Raw genomic sequence first — 11,714 nt, 5'->3', positions numbered from 1 at the left:
TTATACCATTCTGTGATTTCATGGCTTTTAGCCATTCTGACATTGTGTTGAGATTTAGCCTTGTGCCTGATGTTATTACAGCTTGTTAGCTCATTACATTGCACACCGGGAGATACATATGTGACCGATGGTGTGACGGCCCGAGGTACTTGATACCCAGTGCCAGTTTACCCGTTTATCCAGTCCAGTCGTCCAGTATAGGTTACTTGGGCAACCAAAAATAAAAGTGGATAAATTTAATGAAATAATGAATATAACAAGTACAAAATAAGTAAGACTACAAATACTCATCGAAAGTTTATTTGCAATAAGACACCGATACATTCACTGCATATTTACTTCCTGTTATTTCTTTTTATTTTATTATTGGCACCACTAAGCATTATTGCTTAGCGCGTTGCTTTTGCCACGCGTAGGTTCTGGAGATACTGACCGAGAGCCCAGTAGACCACAGACTGGGTGAGACCTCCTGCAGCTCTGCATAGTGTCCGTGTCACCTCACCATCTTCAGTGCATTGGTAGGACACTAGGTTTCATTTTGGTATTTTGTAATTAACTTTTATTTTCTTTTGTGTAAATGGAACTTATGTAATGTATTTTGATGTTAACATAAATAGTGAAAATTTGTGTTTATGAATGGAAATTAAGAAATTTTTTTTTATTATTGCTTGTATATGAATGCTATGAGAAATGAATGTTTGAGTAATGGAAAGGTTGTTGAAAAATAATTGAGACCTTGTTGATGATTATTGGAGTTAGAGTGATTGGATATGAATATTGGAAGTGTTTTTCACAGGTTCCGAAGAACTGATTTCTCCATTTTTAGTCGGTACTCTGCCGGATTTTCTATAAAATTTTCGGAACCTCAAATAAATTATAATTTCAATAAATGACTTAAATGAATTATATTTCATAAGTTATATTCAAAACTATGATAAAAATTAATTAAGGAAGAATAAAAATGATTAAGATAAAATAGAGTGTTCCGGTACATCATGTGACATATCTTACTCGGATATACTGTAGACGGGTAAGGGGTGTAACATTTAGTGGTATCAGAGCACGGTTTAGGCGTTTCTGGGCCTAGATTGAGTCCATACCATGCATTGCATTTGTAATAGTCGAGGTGACACTAATGCAGATCTGTTTATCTTTGTTATTTTGAATAGGATATGGACCCTACATCTCAGAGAGCAGTTGAGGAAGAAGTGGAGAGTCATGCTCCACCTGCAGCAGCTGAGACTGGGGGTAGGGGAGAACCTACTCCGCCAGCTCAAGCAGAGCCTGCTCAGCCTCCACAGGCCATGTTCCAGCAAATGGCCGAATTCTTCAAACAAATGGCTGGGGTAATGCCAGCACCACCACCACCACCACCTCCACAGCAGAAATCCAAAAACCGAGGGAACTAGGTCGTCCGGCTAGGTCAAACTAGTATCCCGAAATCCAGCAAATTGCAAGAAAATGCAGTATACACGGAAATGAACTTGGTAACATGTACCAACCCTAAAAGACTATCGAATGTGACATGTTAGTAACATTAAAACCTAATTTACCTAGAATGCACCGAGGGTCGATATATTAGGTTGATTAAGCAAATAATAGCATTCAGTGAATTACTTATCAAGCATTATCATTAGAGACAGTTTAATTTAGTACTGAAACACTTCAAATTGTGTTTCTCAGTTAGCAAAGACTCAGGAAAAGGGAAGGAAACACTGAGTCAAGACCAGGAGACAATTATCAGAGGTTTGTGTACAACAGCTAATTCTTTTGAATTTTTCAATTGAAATGAATTATGACTATTTGTACATTATTATTTTAAATTGTTGAAATGTGTTTGAATGAATATTTATTGCTTGAAAAGCATTGTAAATGGTTTGAAAACTGTGAAAAATTGTTTGAATGATATTGATGGATACTTGTTGATTGAAAAGCATTGGAAATGATTTGAAACCACAGCTATCATGTATATTGATTGTATTCCTCGCTAGCTTGTCTAGTGGGACGAATTGAATTCCCTCTCTGGCTGAAGTGTTGAGGTGTGTGCCTGTTGAGGACGAATCGAATGAGTACTCATATTTTTGCTAGCTAGCTATGTTATTCCTCATTAGTCATCGACTTTTGGGACGAATTGAATACCTCATTAGCCATCGGCTTTTGGGACGAATTGAACCTTGGAACATGATTAAGCTTTGTGTGATTTATTGATATGTATTGTGAGATTGTGAAATGAATTTAAACTCTTATTGACATTCGCTGTCTTTTGAAGTTAACTATGTTTTGATCTCTGAGATTTATTGTGATATTGTGTTAAATTCCTTATGACATTAATTATCTTGAATTTAACTATGATTTTACGTATCCATCATTTATATGATTTATGAATTGTGATTTAAAGTTGTATTTGGTTAATGTTGTGCACCACTGAGACATTGTCTCAGCGATAGCTTTTCATTGCTGTCGCAGGTAGACAGACGGACAGGGCAGCAGACTAGGCTGCTAGTACATCCAGCAAGAGATTATTGGGTATAATGAGTATACCATATTTTGCATTTTGTACTGTAATGTATGACCACCGTATGTACATATTGTTCTTGGTTTTGAGCAGTTGTAAATTAAAATTGTACATTAAAGTTGTAAAATAAATTATGAGTTATTTTGACTTGTAAAAATTGTATTATATTTCTTGTATCTCAGTCTTTGAAAAATTATTGTGGATTTGTGTTGAATTATGTTGGAGTTTGAGATTGAGAAAAATATTGAAGTGCTTTCTACAGGTTGTTGAAGAACTATTTTGTCCAAATTACAGAAGGCACTTTGCCAAAATTTTTACAGAAATTACTAATAGTCTAAATGTGTTAGCTAATTCACTTCAGTTCAAAAGGGTTTTTAACACCTGTAAATAGTGCTCACCACTGTAAAAGAAGTAAGAAAAGTTTTGAAAATCCCTTGTAGTGTGTTTAATGGGTTATCAGTAGGCAAAGTTGGTAATTCATTAGGTATACTACGGGATCATGTTACGCCTTACAGAGGGGTAGGGTGTGACATGTTTTAGTGGTATCAGAGCTAGTTTTTAAATTTTGTTTTCACATGTTATTTGAATATTCTTTCTTCATAGTACAACTGCTCATTATCATTATTTGATACATACAGTACATTACATTATAAATATGCACTAACGGGAGGAAATCTCCTTGTGTTAATTGTTCAGAAGGTCTAAGATCCTTGCATTGACCATGGAAGAGGGTGATCGTTCAGTCGATCAATCTATAGAGGCTGAGGTGCAAGGGGATGCCCCAGGCCTACACAATGTCAGTGGTTCAAAGACCACCGCAGCGATCGCAGCTTTCCTACTCGATTCGCCAAAGAATGGCTGCAATGTTCCAACAAATGGCTGGTAATGTGCCTACTCAAGTCCCAATACAGACACCAGTGGTACAACCACAGTCTCCTGCTAGGCAGTATGACAAATTGATGAAATATGAGGCTACAGAGTTCAAGGGGACAGTAGATCCTCTAGAGGCTGAGCAGTGGTTGGAGAGGATGGATAGGGTATTCAAGAAACTGCATTGCACGGAGGAGCTCAGATTTGAATACTCAGTATCTTTACTACAGGGGGATGCTTATGACTAGTGGAAAACCATTCTCCACAGTCTGGTAGAACCTGCAGTGTTAACATGGAATGACTTTCTCAGGGAATTCAGACAAAAATATGTCCCCGATGCTTATGTAGACCAGAAGTTACAAGAATTCCTAAGTCTTAAACAGGCGAGCAGATCAGTGGCTGAGTATGAAAGAGAATTTTCCCGCCTGAGCCATTATGCAGTAAGTTTACTTGCTACCAGCAGGGAGAGATGCAAGAGGTTTGAAACTGGCTTGAAGCCTAGTATCAGATTACAAGTGGTCGGATTCAAACACACTAACTTCTCTGAACTTGTTTCTCAAGCCCTAGAGTTGGAAAGAATTGAGTCTGAAGCAGCTCCTGAGAAAAAGAAATCAGAGAAGACAGAGAAAGAGGGAAAATCAGTAGAACAGAGTTCCAGTGGTCCTACTGGAAAGAGGAAGAATCATGGGGGACATGGCAGAGGTGGCAAGAAGTCTGGTAGGGGAAGATATTCAGGACAGAAGCCTCCTCTATCTGGTCAGCAGAGTACCAGAGGTTCCTACCCTCCCCGCCAATGTGAAACTTGTGGAAGAAATCATGGTGGGATATGCTAAAAGGCTATTGGAGCCTGTTATAACTGTGGAGGCACAGGACACTTTGCCAAGGACTACACCAGTAGTCGCAGAGTTGGACCACCTACTACTACTGCAGAAGGGTCAGTTCAGAGCCCTGTCACCAGAAGTTCACAACCACCTAGTAGAGGTAGAGGCAGGGGTAGAGGTAGCCCAGCAGGCAGCCAAGGCACAGTAAAACAGTCAGAGCAAGACAGTGCTCCAGTCAGAAACTATGCAATGAGGCAGAGAGAAGAGGCCGAGACATCTGATGTTGTGGCTGGTACCTTCTCAACTTTTAATCAAGATGTGTTTGTGTTATTTGATCCGAGTTCTACCCATTCTTATGTGAGTGCTAGCATTATTGATTGCATTGTTGTTCCGTGTACAAAAATGGACTTTGAGGTGCTTGTAACAAGTCCGCTAGGACAGGAGGTCAGGGTTAATAGAATGTATAGAGATTGTCCTTTGGTGATCCAAGGACACACTTTTCTGTCTGATTTCATTGAAATGCCCTTCAAAGATTATGATATCATCTTGGGCATGGATTGGTTAGCTAGGCATCATGCCATGATTGACTGTAGGCTGAAGACAGTCACTTTTGGTCTCCCTCAGTACAGTGATGTGGTAATACATGGGGAGAGGCAGTTATTGCCATCAAACATCATTTCGGCTGCACTAGCCAGAAAAATGATCAGAAAGGGGTGTGAAGCATACTTGGCACATGTGGTAGACACCCAAGTGGGGAGTCCAGCATTGAAGGACATCCCTACATTACATGACTTTCCAGATGTGTTTCTTGATGAATTGCCAGGATTACCACCAGAAAGAGAAGTGCAGTTTGAAATTAATGTTATGCTTGGTGTGGATCCAATCTCCATAACACCATACAGAATGGCACTAGCAGAGTTGAAGGAGTTGAAGATACAATTGCAAGAATTACTTGAAAAGGGCTTCATCCGCCCTAGTGTGTCACCTTAGGGAGCACCAGTGTTGTTTGTTAAGAAGAAGGATGGTACTCTCCGCTTATGTATAGATTACCGGCAGTTGAATAAGGTGACAATAAAGAACAGATATCCATTGCCTTGCATTGATGATCTGTTTGATTAGTTGAAGGGTGCAGCTGTATTCTCCAAAATTGATTTGCGATCTGGTTATTTTCAGTTGAAGGTGCAAGAGCAGAGTATTCTAAAAACTGCTTTCAGAACTCGGTATGGCCACTATGAGTTTCTAGTAATGCCATTCGGGTTAACAAATGCTCCAGTTGCTTTTATGGATCTGATGAACACTATCTTCAGACCATATCTCGACCAATTTGTGGTGGTATTTATTGATGACATTTTGATATACTCGAGGAATGCAGAGGAGCATGACAGACATCTGCGGATTATACTGCAGACTTTAAGGGAGAAACAGCTATATGCCAAATTGTCGAAGTGTGAATTTTGGCTGAAAGAAATCTCCTTTTTGGGACATGTTGTGTCAGCTGAAGGGATCAAGGTAGATTCCAGCAAGGTAGAAGCTATCCTTAATTAGAAGCCGCCCAGGAATATCACAGAAATTCGCAGTTTTCTGGGTTTAGCTGGATATTACCATCAGTTTGTGAAAGGATTTTCTATGTTATCTTCTCCACTGACCAAACTGCTTCAGAAAGATGTAAAATTTCAGTGGACAGATAAATGCCAGCAAAGTTTTGATGAGTTGAGCAGTGTTTAATCAAGCTCGATCCTCACTTTACCTACTCCGGGTAAAGAATACACAGTTTATAGTGATGCTTCTCACAATGGGTTAGGCTGTGTACTGATGCAAGATCAGAATGTCATTGCTTATGCATCACGTCAGCTAAAACTGCATGAGAGGAACTACCCAACACATGATCTGGAGTTAGCAGCTATTGTTTTTGCTCTCAAGATCTGGAGACACTATTTGTATGGGGAGAAATGCTACATTTACACAGATCACAAGAGCTTGAAGTACTTAGGCACCCAGAAAGAATTGAATTTGAGGCAGAAGAGATGGTTAGAACTCATTAAAGATTATGATTGCTTAATAGACTATCAGCCAGGGAAAGCAAATGTGGTGGCTGACGCCTTAAGTCGTAAGACTATGGCAAGTCTCAGAGTTTCTCCTTTGTCCATGGTATATGAATTGAAAGCACAGCATGCCAGTTTAGAGATTGATGATGAGGGACAGACAGTAGTTGCATGGCATGTACAGCCAGTGTTGATTGATCAGATCAGAATGGCTGCTCAGAGTGATGAAAAATATCAGAAGCTACTGAAAGAAGTCCAGCAGGGCAAGAAACCTGAATTTTCTATGAAAGATGATGGTTTATTGCTACATCAGGGCAGAATGTGCGTTCCTAGTGATGTGGAATTGAGACAAATCATTATGAAGGAAGCATATGAGTCTCCTTTTGCTATGCACCCTGGTGGAACTAAAGTGTACAGAGGGCTGAAAGAGCATTACTGGTGGATGGGTATGAAGAGAGATATAGCTGAATTTGTTTCCAAATGCCTAACTTGTCAGCAAGTAAAGGCAGAACATCAAGTTCCAGCTGGTTTGTTACATCCTTTGTCAGTACCAAAGTGGAAATGGGAACAAATAACTATGGATTTTGTTACAAGACTCCCAAGGACACAGAATAGTCATGATGCAGTATGGGTTATAGTTGATAGACTGACCAAGTCTGCTCACTTTTTGCCAGTGCGGATGGACTATAGCCTGGAAAGATTGGCCAGATTGTACGTATATGAGATTGTAAAACTGCATGGAGTGCCAGTATCAATTGTGTCTGACAGAGATCCTAGGTTCACTTCTAGATTCTGGGGTAGTCTTCAGAGAGCCCTAGGAACTAGATTGAGCTTCAGCACAGCATTCCACCCATAGACAGATGGCCAGTCTAAAAGGGTTATTCAGATATTGGAGGATATGCTACGGGCTTGTGTGATTGAGTTTGAAGGTAGTTGGGATATATACTTGCCTTTGATTGAGTTTGCTTATAACAACAGCTATCAATCAAGCATTGGGATGCCTCCATATGAAGCTTTGTATGGCAGAAAGTGCAGAACTCCTTTATGTTGGGATGAAGTAGGTGAAAGGAAGATGATTGGGCCAGAAATTGTTCAGCAGACAGAGGAAAAGATCAGATTGATCAGAGATAGACTCAAGGCTGCATCAGACCGTCAGAAGTCTTATGTTGATCTGAAGAGAAGAGATATTGAATATGCAGTGGGTGATAAAGTATTCCTTAAAGTTTCTCCTTGGAAGAGGATTATGAGATTTGGTAGAAAGGGGAAACTGAGTCCTCGTTTCATCGGACCATATGAGGTTCTGGAAAGAGTGGGTCCTTTGGCATATCGGTTGGCATTACCTCCGGAGTTAGCAAGGATACACAGTGTCTTCCATGTGTCCATGTTAAGGAGGTACAAATCTGACCCATCTCATGTACTATCAGTTGAAGAGATTGAAGTAAATCCAGACCTCTCATATGAAGAGGAACCCATAGAAATTCTGGCTTATGAGGTGAAGCAGCTGAGGAACAAACAGATACACCTGGTTAAAGTGCTGTAGAACCATCATTCAGGCCAGGAAGCTACTTGGGAACGTGAAGAGGATATGAGGAGACAGCACCCACAGCTGTTCAGAGACTAATGCCAGGTAAAATTTCGAGACGAAATTTATTTAAGGGGGGGAGAATTGTAACACCCTTATGTTCGGTAGTGCGTTCTACTGTTCCGGTGACCAGTGTTGTCCGGACAGCTAGGATGCCTAGAACTACACTTCGATATGAGTGAGGAGACATAAAATAATGAAATATAAGAAAAGAAAATACAAGAAAAATAAAAGAAAAATAATAGCAAAGAAATGTAACCAAGTTAAGCGAGCCAAGAACCCTAGCGATGGGTGACCGCACCGGGAAGTCACGGCGTGGACCGTTGGCTAGCCCTGGACTGCGGGGAACCCTAGAAAATATTTTTAGGACTTAAATAGACACCTATTGAAATACAAATACCATTAGAAATACTAAATAAAAAATTAAATAATTAGTACAAAGAAAAGTGAGAAATCGAAAAATGGACAAAACCCGGTGTTACCGAAAAATCGAGAATGTAACCCGAACAGGGGCATTGTGGTCATTTGACATCCCGAGTTGTCTTTTGACCTAAATTTCCATTAAAAATAAATAATATTACACTTGGAAAATGTCATGAAAAATTAAATTAGGGGTACCTAATATAAATAGCAAAAGTGGAGTGTGATTTGAGTAATTAGCACTTAAACATATTAAATTATTTTCTTAAGTGAGTGGAGCACTATGGGAATTTAATAAACACTAAGTGGGCAGATTACTCCACTAAAACTTCATCTTCCTCATTCATTCAAACACATGGCCGAAATGAAGAGCTCCCAAAGTCCTCCCATGGCCGCCCAAATGCATGGCTCTTTACACCCATTTTCAAGCTACATTTTCTTTACTTATCTTCATTAAAGTTTATCCCCACGTCACAAGGAAGAGTTTGATAGCAATTTTAAGAAGTTTTAGTGAAGATTTAGCAAGTCCCAACAATAGGTAAGTTTGTGTTTTTTATTGTTGCTTTGTTAAAGTTTGTAAGGATGTTATGGGTGTTTGATTTATGGAGAAATTTTTGAGGTTTGATGTTGAATGGGGATGTGTACTTTTGGCAGCCATGGAAACACTTTGAAGGCAGTTTATTTTTGCTTGTAAATGGTGAATTAAATGATTGATTAAATGTATATTGTGTAGGAAATTGTTTGGGTGATGTATACTTAGTATATGTAAATGTGAATTGAAATTTGAAGCTTGGAAATTAATGGAATGTAAAGGTACCATTGCGGCAGGTTGTTAACTCTTAAAGAATGCTAGAATTCATGCTTGGTTTATGGTATATTAATGTTGAATTGTGTTGGATGTTAGGGCAGTTTGAGTGTATATATGATGGTGTGAAGTTGGACATGAAAAAAGTGTTATGGTTAGGTGATTGAATTGTTGTAAATTGAGTTGAAAAATTCTGCACTTTATGGTGTATGTTGAATGTAATTGTAAGCTGCCAAAATGACCTATAATGTGTTGTGAATTATGTTTAGGTCATGATACAACTAGAATTGACTTGAATATTGAGTTTGGTAAGTGTTAGGAGTGATCCTTGATGTGTATGAAAGAAATGCAATAAGGCAGTTTGTATTTTAGGATTATAACTTTAAGTGTGTGGCTCCAATTGGTATGAGACCAATTGGAGGTGAAACTAGGTACAAAATGTGCCAACTTTCATGAAGGAAGCATACCAAAATTCTGCTTGCAAGGTAGCTTGAAAAATGACCAAATCCGGATTAAGTGCAAATAAGGCCTGAAAATTGACCATTTGAGCAGCAGTTAGTATTTGGGCCATAACTCACTCAAAATAGGTCCAATTGACCTGAAATTTTGACCATGAATAGTTAAGACCCATATCTACAAGTCTTATGAAGACACTAAAGCCCAGAAATTACCATAAGCAAGTCAAACAGCTTGCATAAGTTCGGGTCCAAAAACTGGCCGAACCTAAAATGACCTAAAGTGACCTAAAATGACCAATTTTAGTGCAATTTGACCAGCAATAATAAAATGACCATAACTTGGTCTACATAACTCAGAATGACCTGAAATTTTGCCCCGCGTGCAATAAGACATAGATCTACAAGTTTGTAGTTTTGACCGAAACCCGAAAACCAAGGGAACTAGGTCGTCTGGCTAGGTCAAACTAGTATCCCGAAATCCAGCAAATTGCAAGAAAACGCAGTATACACGGAAATGAACTTGGTAACATGTACCAACCCTAAAAGACTATCGAATGTGACATGTTAGTAACATTAAAACCTAATTTACCTAGAATGCACTGAGGGTCGATATATTAGGTTAATTAAGCAAATAATAGCATTCAGTGAATTACTTATCAAGCATTATCATTAGAGACAGTTTAATTTAGTACTGAAACACTTCAAATTGTGTTTCTCAGTTAGCAAAGACTCAGGAAAAGGGAAGGAAGCACTGAGTCAAGACCAGGAGACAGTTATCAGAGGTTTGTGCACAACAGCTAATTCTTTTGAATTTTTCAATTGAAATGAATTATGACTATTTGTACATTATTATTTTAAATTGTGGAAATGTGTTTGAATGAATATTTATTGCTTGAAAAGCATTGTAAATGGTTTGAAAACTGTGAAAAATTGTTTGAATGATATTGATGGATACTTGTTGATTGAAAAGCATTGGAAATGATTTGAAACCATAGCTATCATGTATATTGATTGTATTCCTCGCTAGCTTGTCTAGTGGGACGAATTGAATTCCCTCTCTGGCTGAAGTGTTGAGGTGTGTGCCTGTTGAGGACGAATCGAATGAGTACTCATATTTTTGCTAGCTAGCTATATTATTCCTCATTAGTCATCGACTTTTGGGATGAATTGAATACCTCATTTGCCATCGGCTTTTGGGACAAATTGAACCTTGGAACATGATTAAGCTATGTGTGATTTATTGATATGTATTGTGAGATTGTGAAATGAATTTAAACTCTTATTGACATTCACTGTCTTTTGAAGTTAACTATATTTTAATCTCTGAGATTTATTGTGATATTGTGTTAAATTCCTTATGATATTAATTGTCTTGAATTTAACTATGATTTTACGTATCCATCATTTATATGATTTATGAATTGTGATTTAAAGTTGTATTTGATTAATGTTGTGCACCACTGAGACATTGTCTCAGCGATAGCTTTTCATTGCTGTCGCAAGTAGACAGATGGACAAAGCAAGAGACTAGGTCGCTAGTACATCCAAATGAGATTATCGGGTATAACGAGTATACCACATTTTGCATTTTGTACTGTAATGTATGACCACTGTATGTACATATTGTTCTTGGTTTTGAGCAGTTGTAAATTAAAATTATACATTAAAGTTGTAAAATAAATTATGAGTTATTTTAACTTGTAAAAATTGTATTATATTTCTTATATCTCAGTCTTTGAAAAATTATTGTAGATTTGTGTTGAATTATGTTGGAGTTTGAGATTGAGAAAAATATTGAAGTGCTTTATACAGGTTTTTGAAGAACTGTTTTATCCAAATTACAGAGGGCACTCTGCCAAAATTTTTACAGAAATTATTAATAGTCTAAATGTGTTAGCTAATTCACTTCAGTTCAAAAAGGTTTTTAACACCTGTAAATAGTGCTCACCACTGTAAAAGAAGTAAGAAAAGTTTTGAAAATCTCTTGTAGTGTGTTTAATGGGTTATCAGTATGCGAAGTTGGTAATTCATTAGGTATACTACAGGATCATGTTACGCCTTACAGAGGGATAGGGTGTGACAACATTAATGTAAATTGCATATAAAATACTACAAACAACCATAATGTTTTGTATTGGAATCCCCTTTCTTGCAATTTATGGAATTTGCTCTTTAGGAGCTATACTTGTTTGTACATGTGT

The sequence above is a fragment of the Hevea brasiliensis genome, chromosome 3 (genome assembly GCF_030052815.1).
Source record: "Hevea brasiliensis isolate MT/VB/25A 57/8 chromosome 3, ASM3005281v1, whole genome shotgun sequence".
NCBI lineage: Eukaryota > Viridiplantae > Streptophyta > Magnoliopsida > Malpighiales > Euphorbiaceae > Hevea > Hevea brasiliensis.
This window is presented reverse-complemented; position numbering follows the sequence as displayed.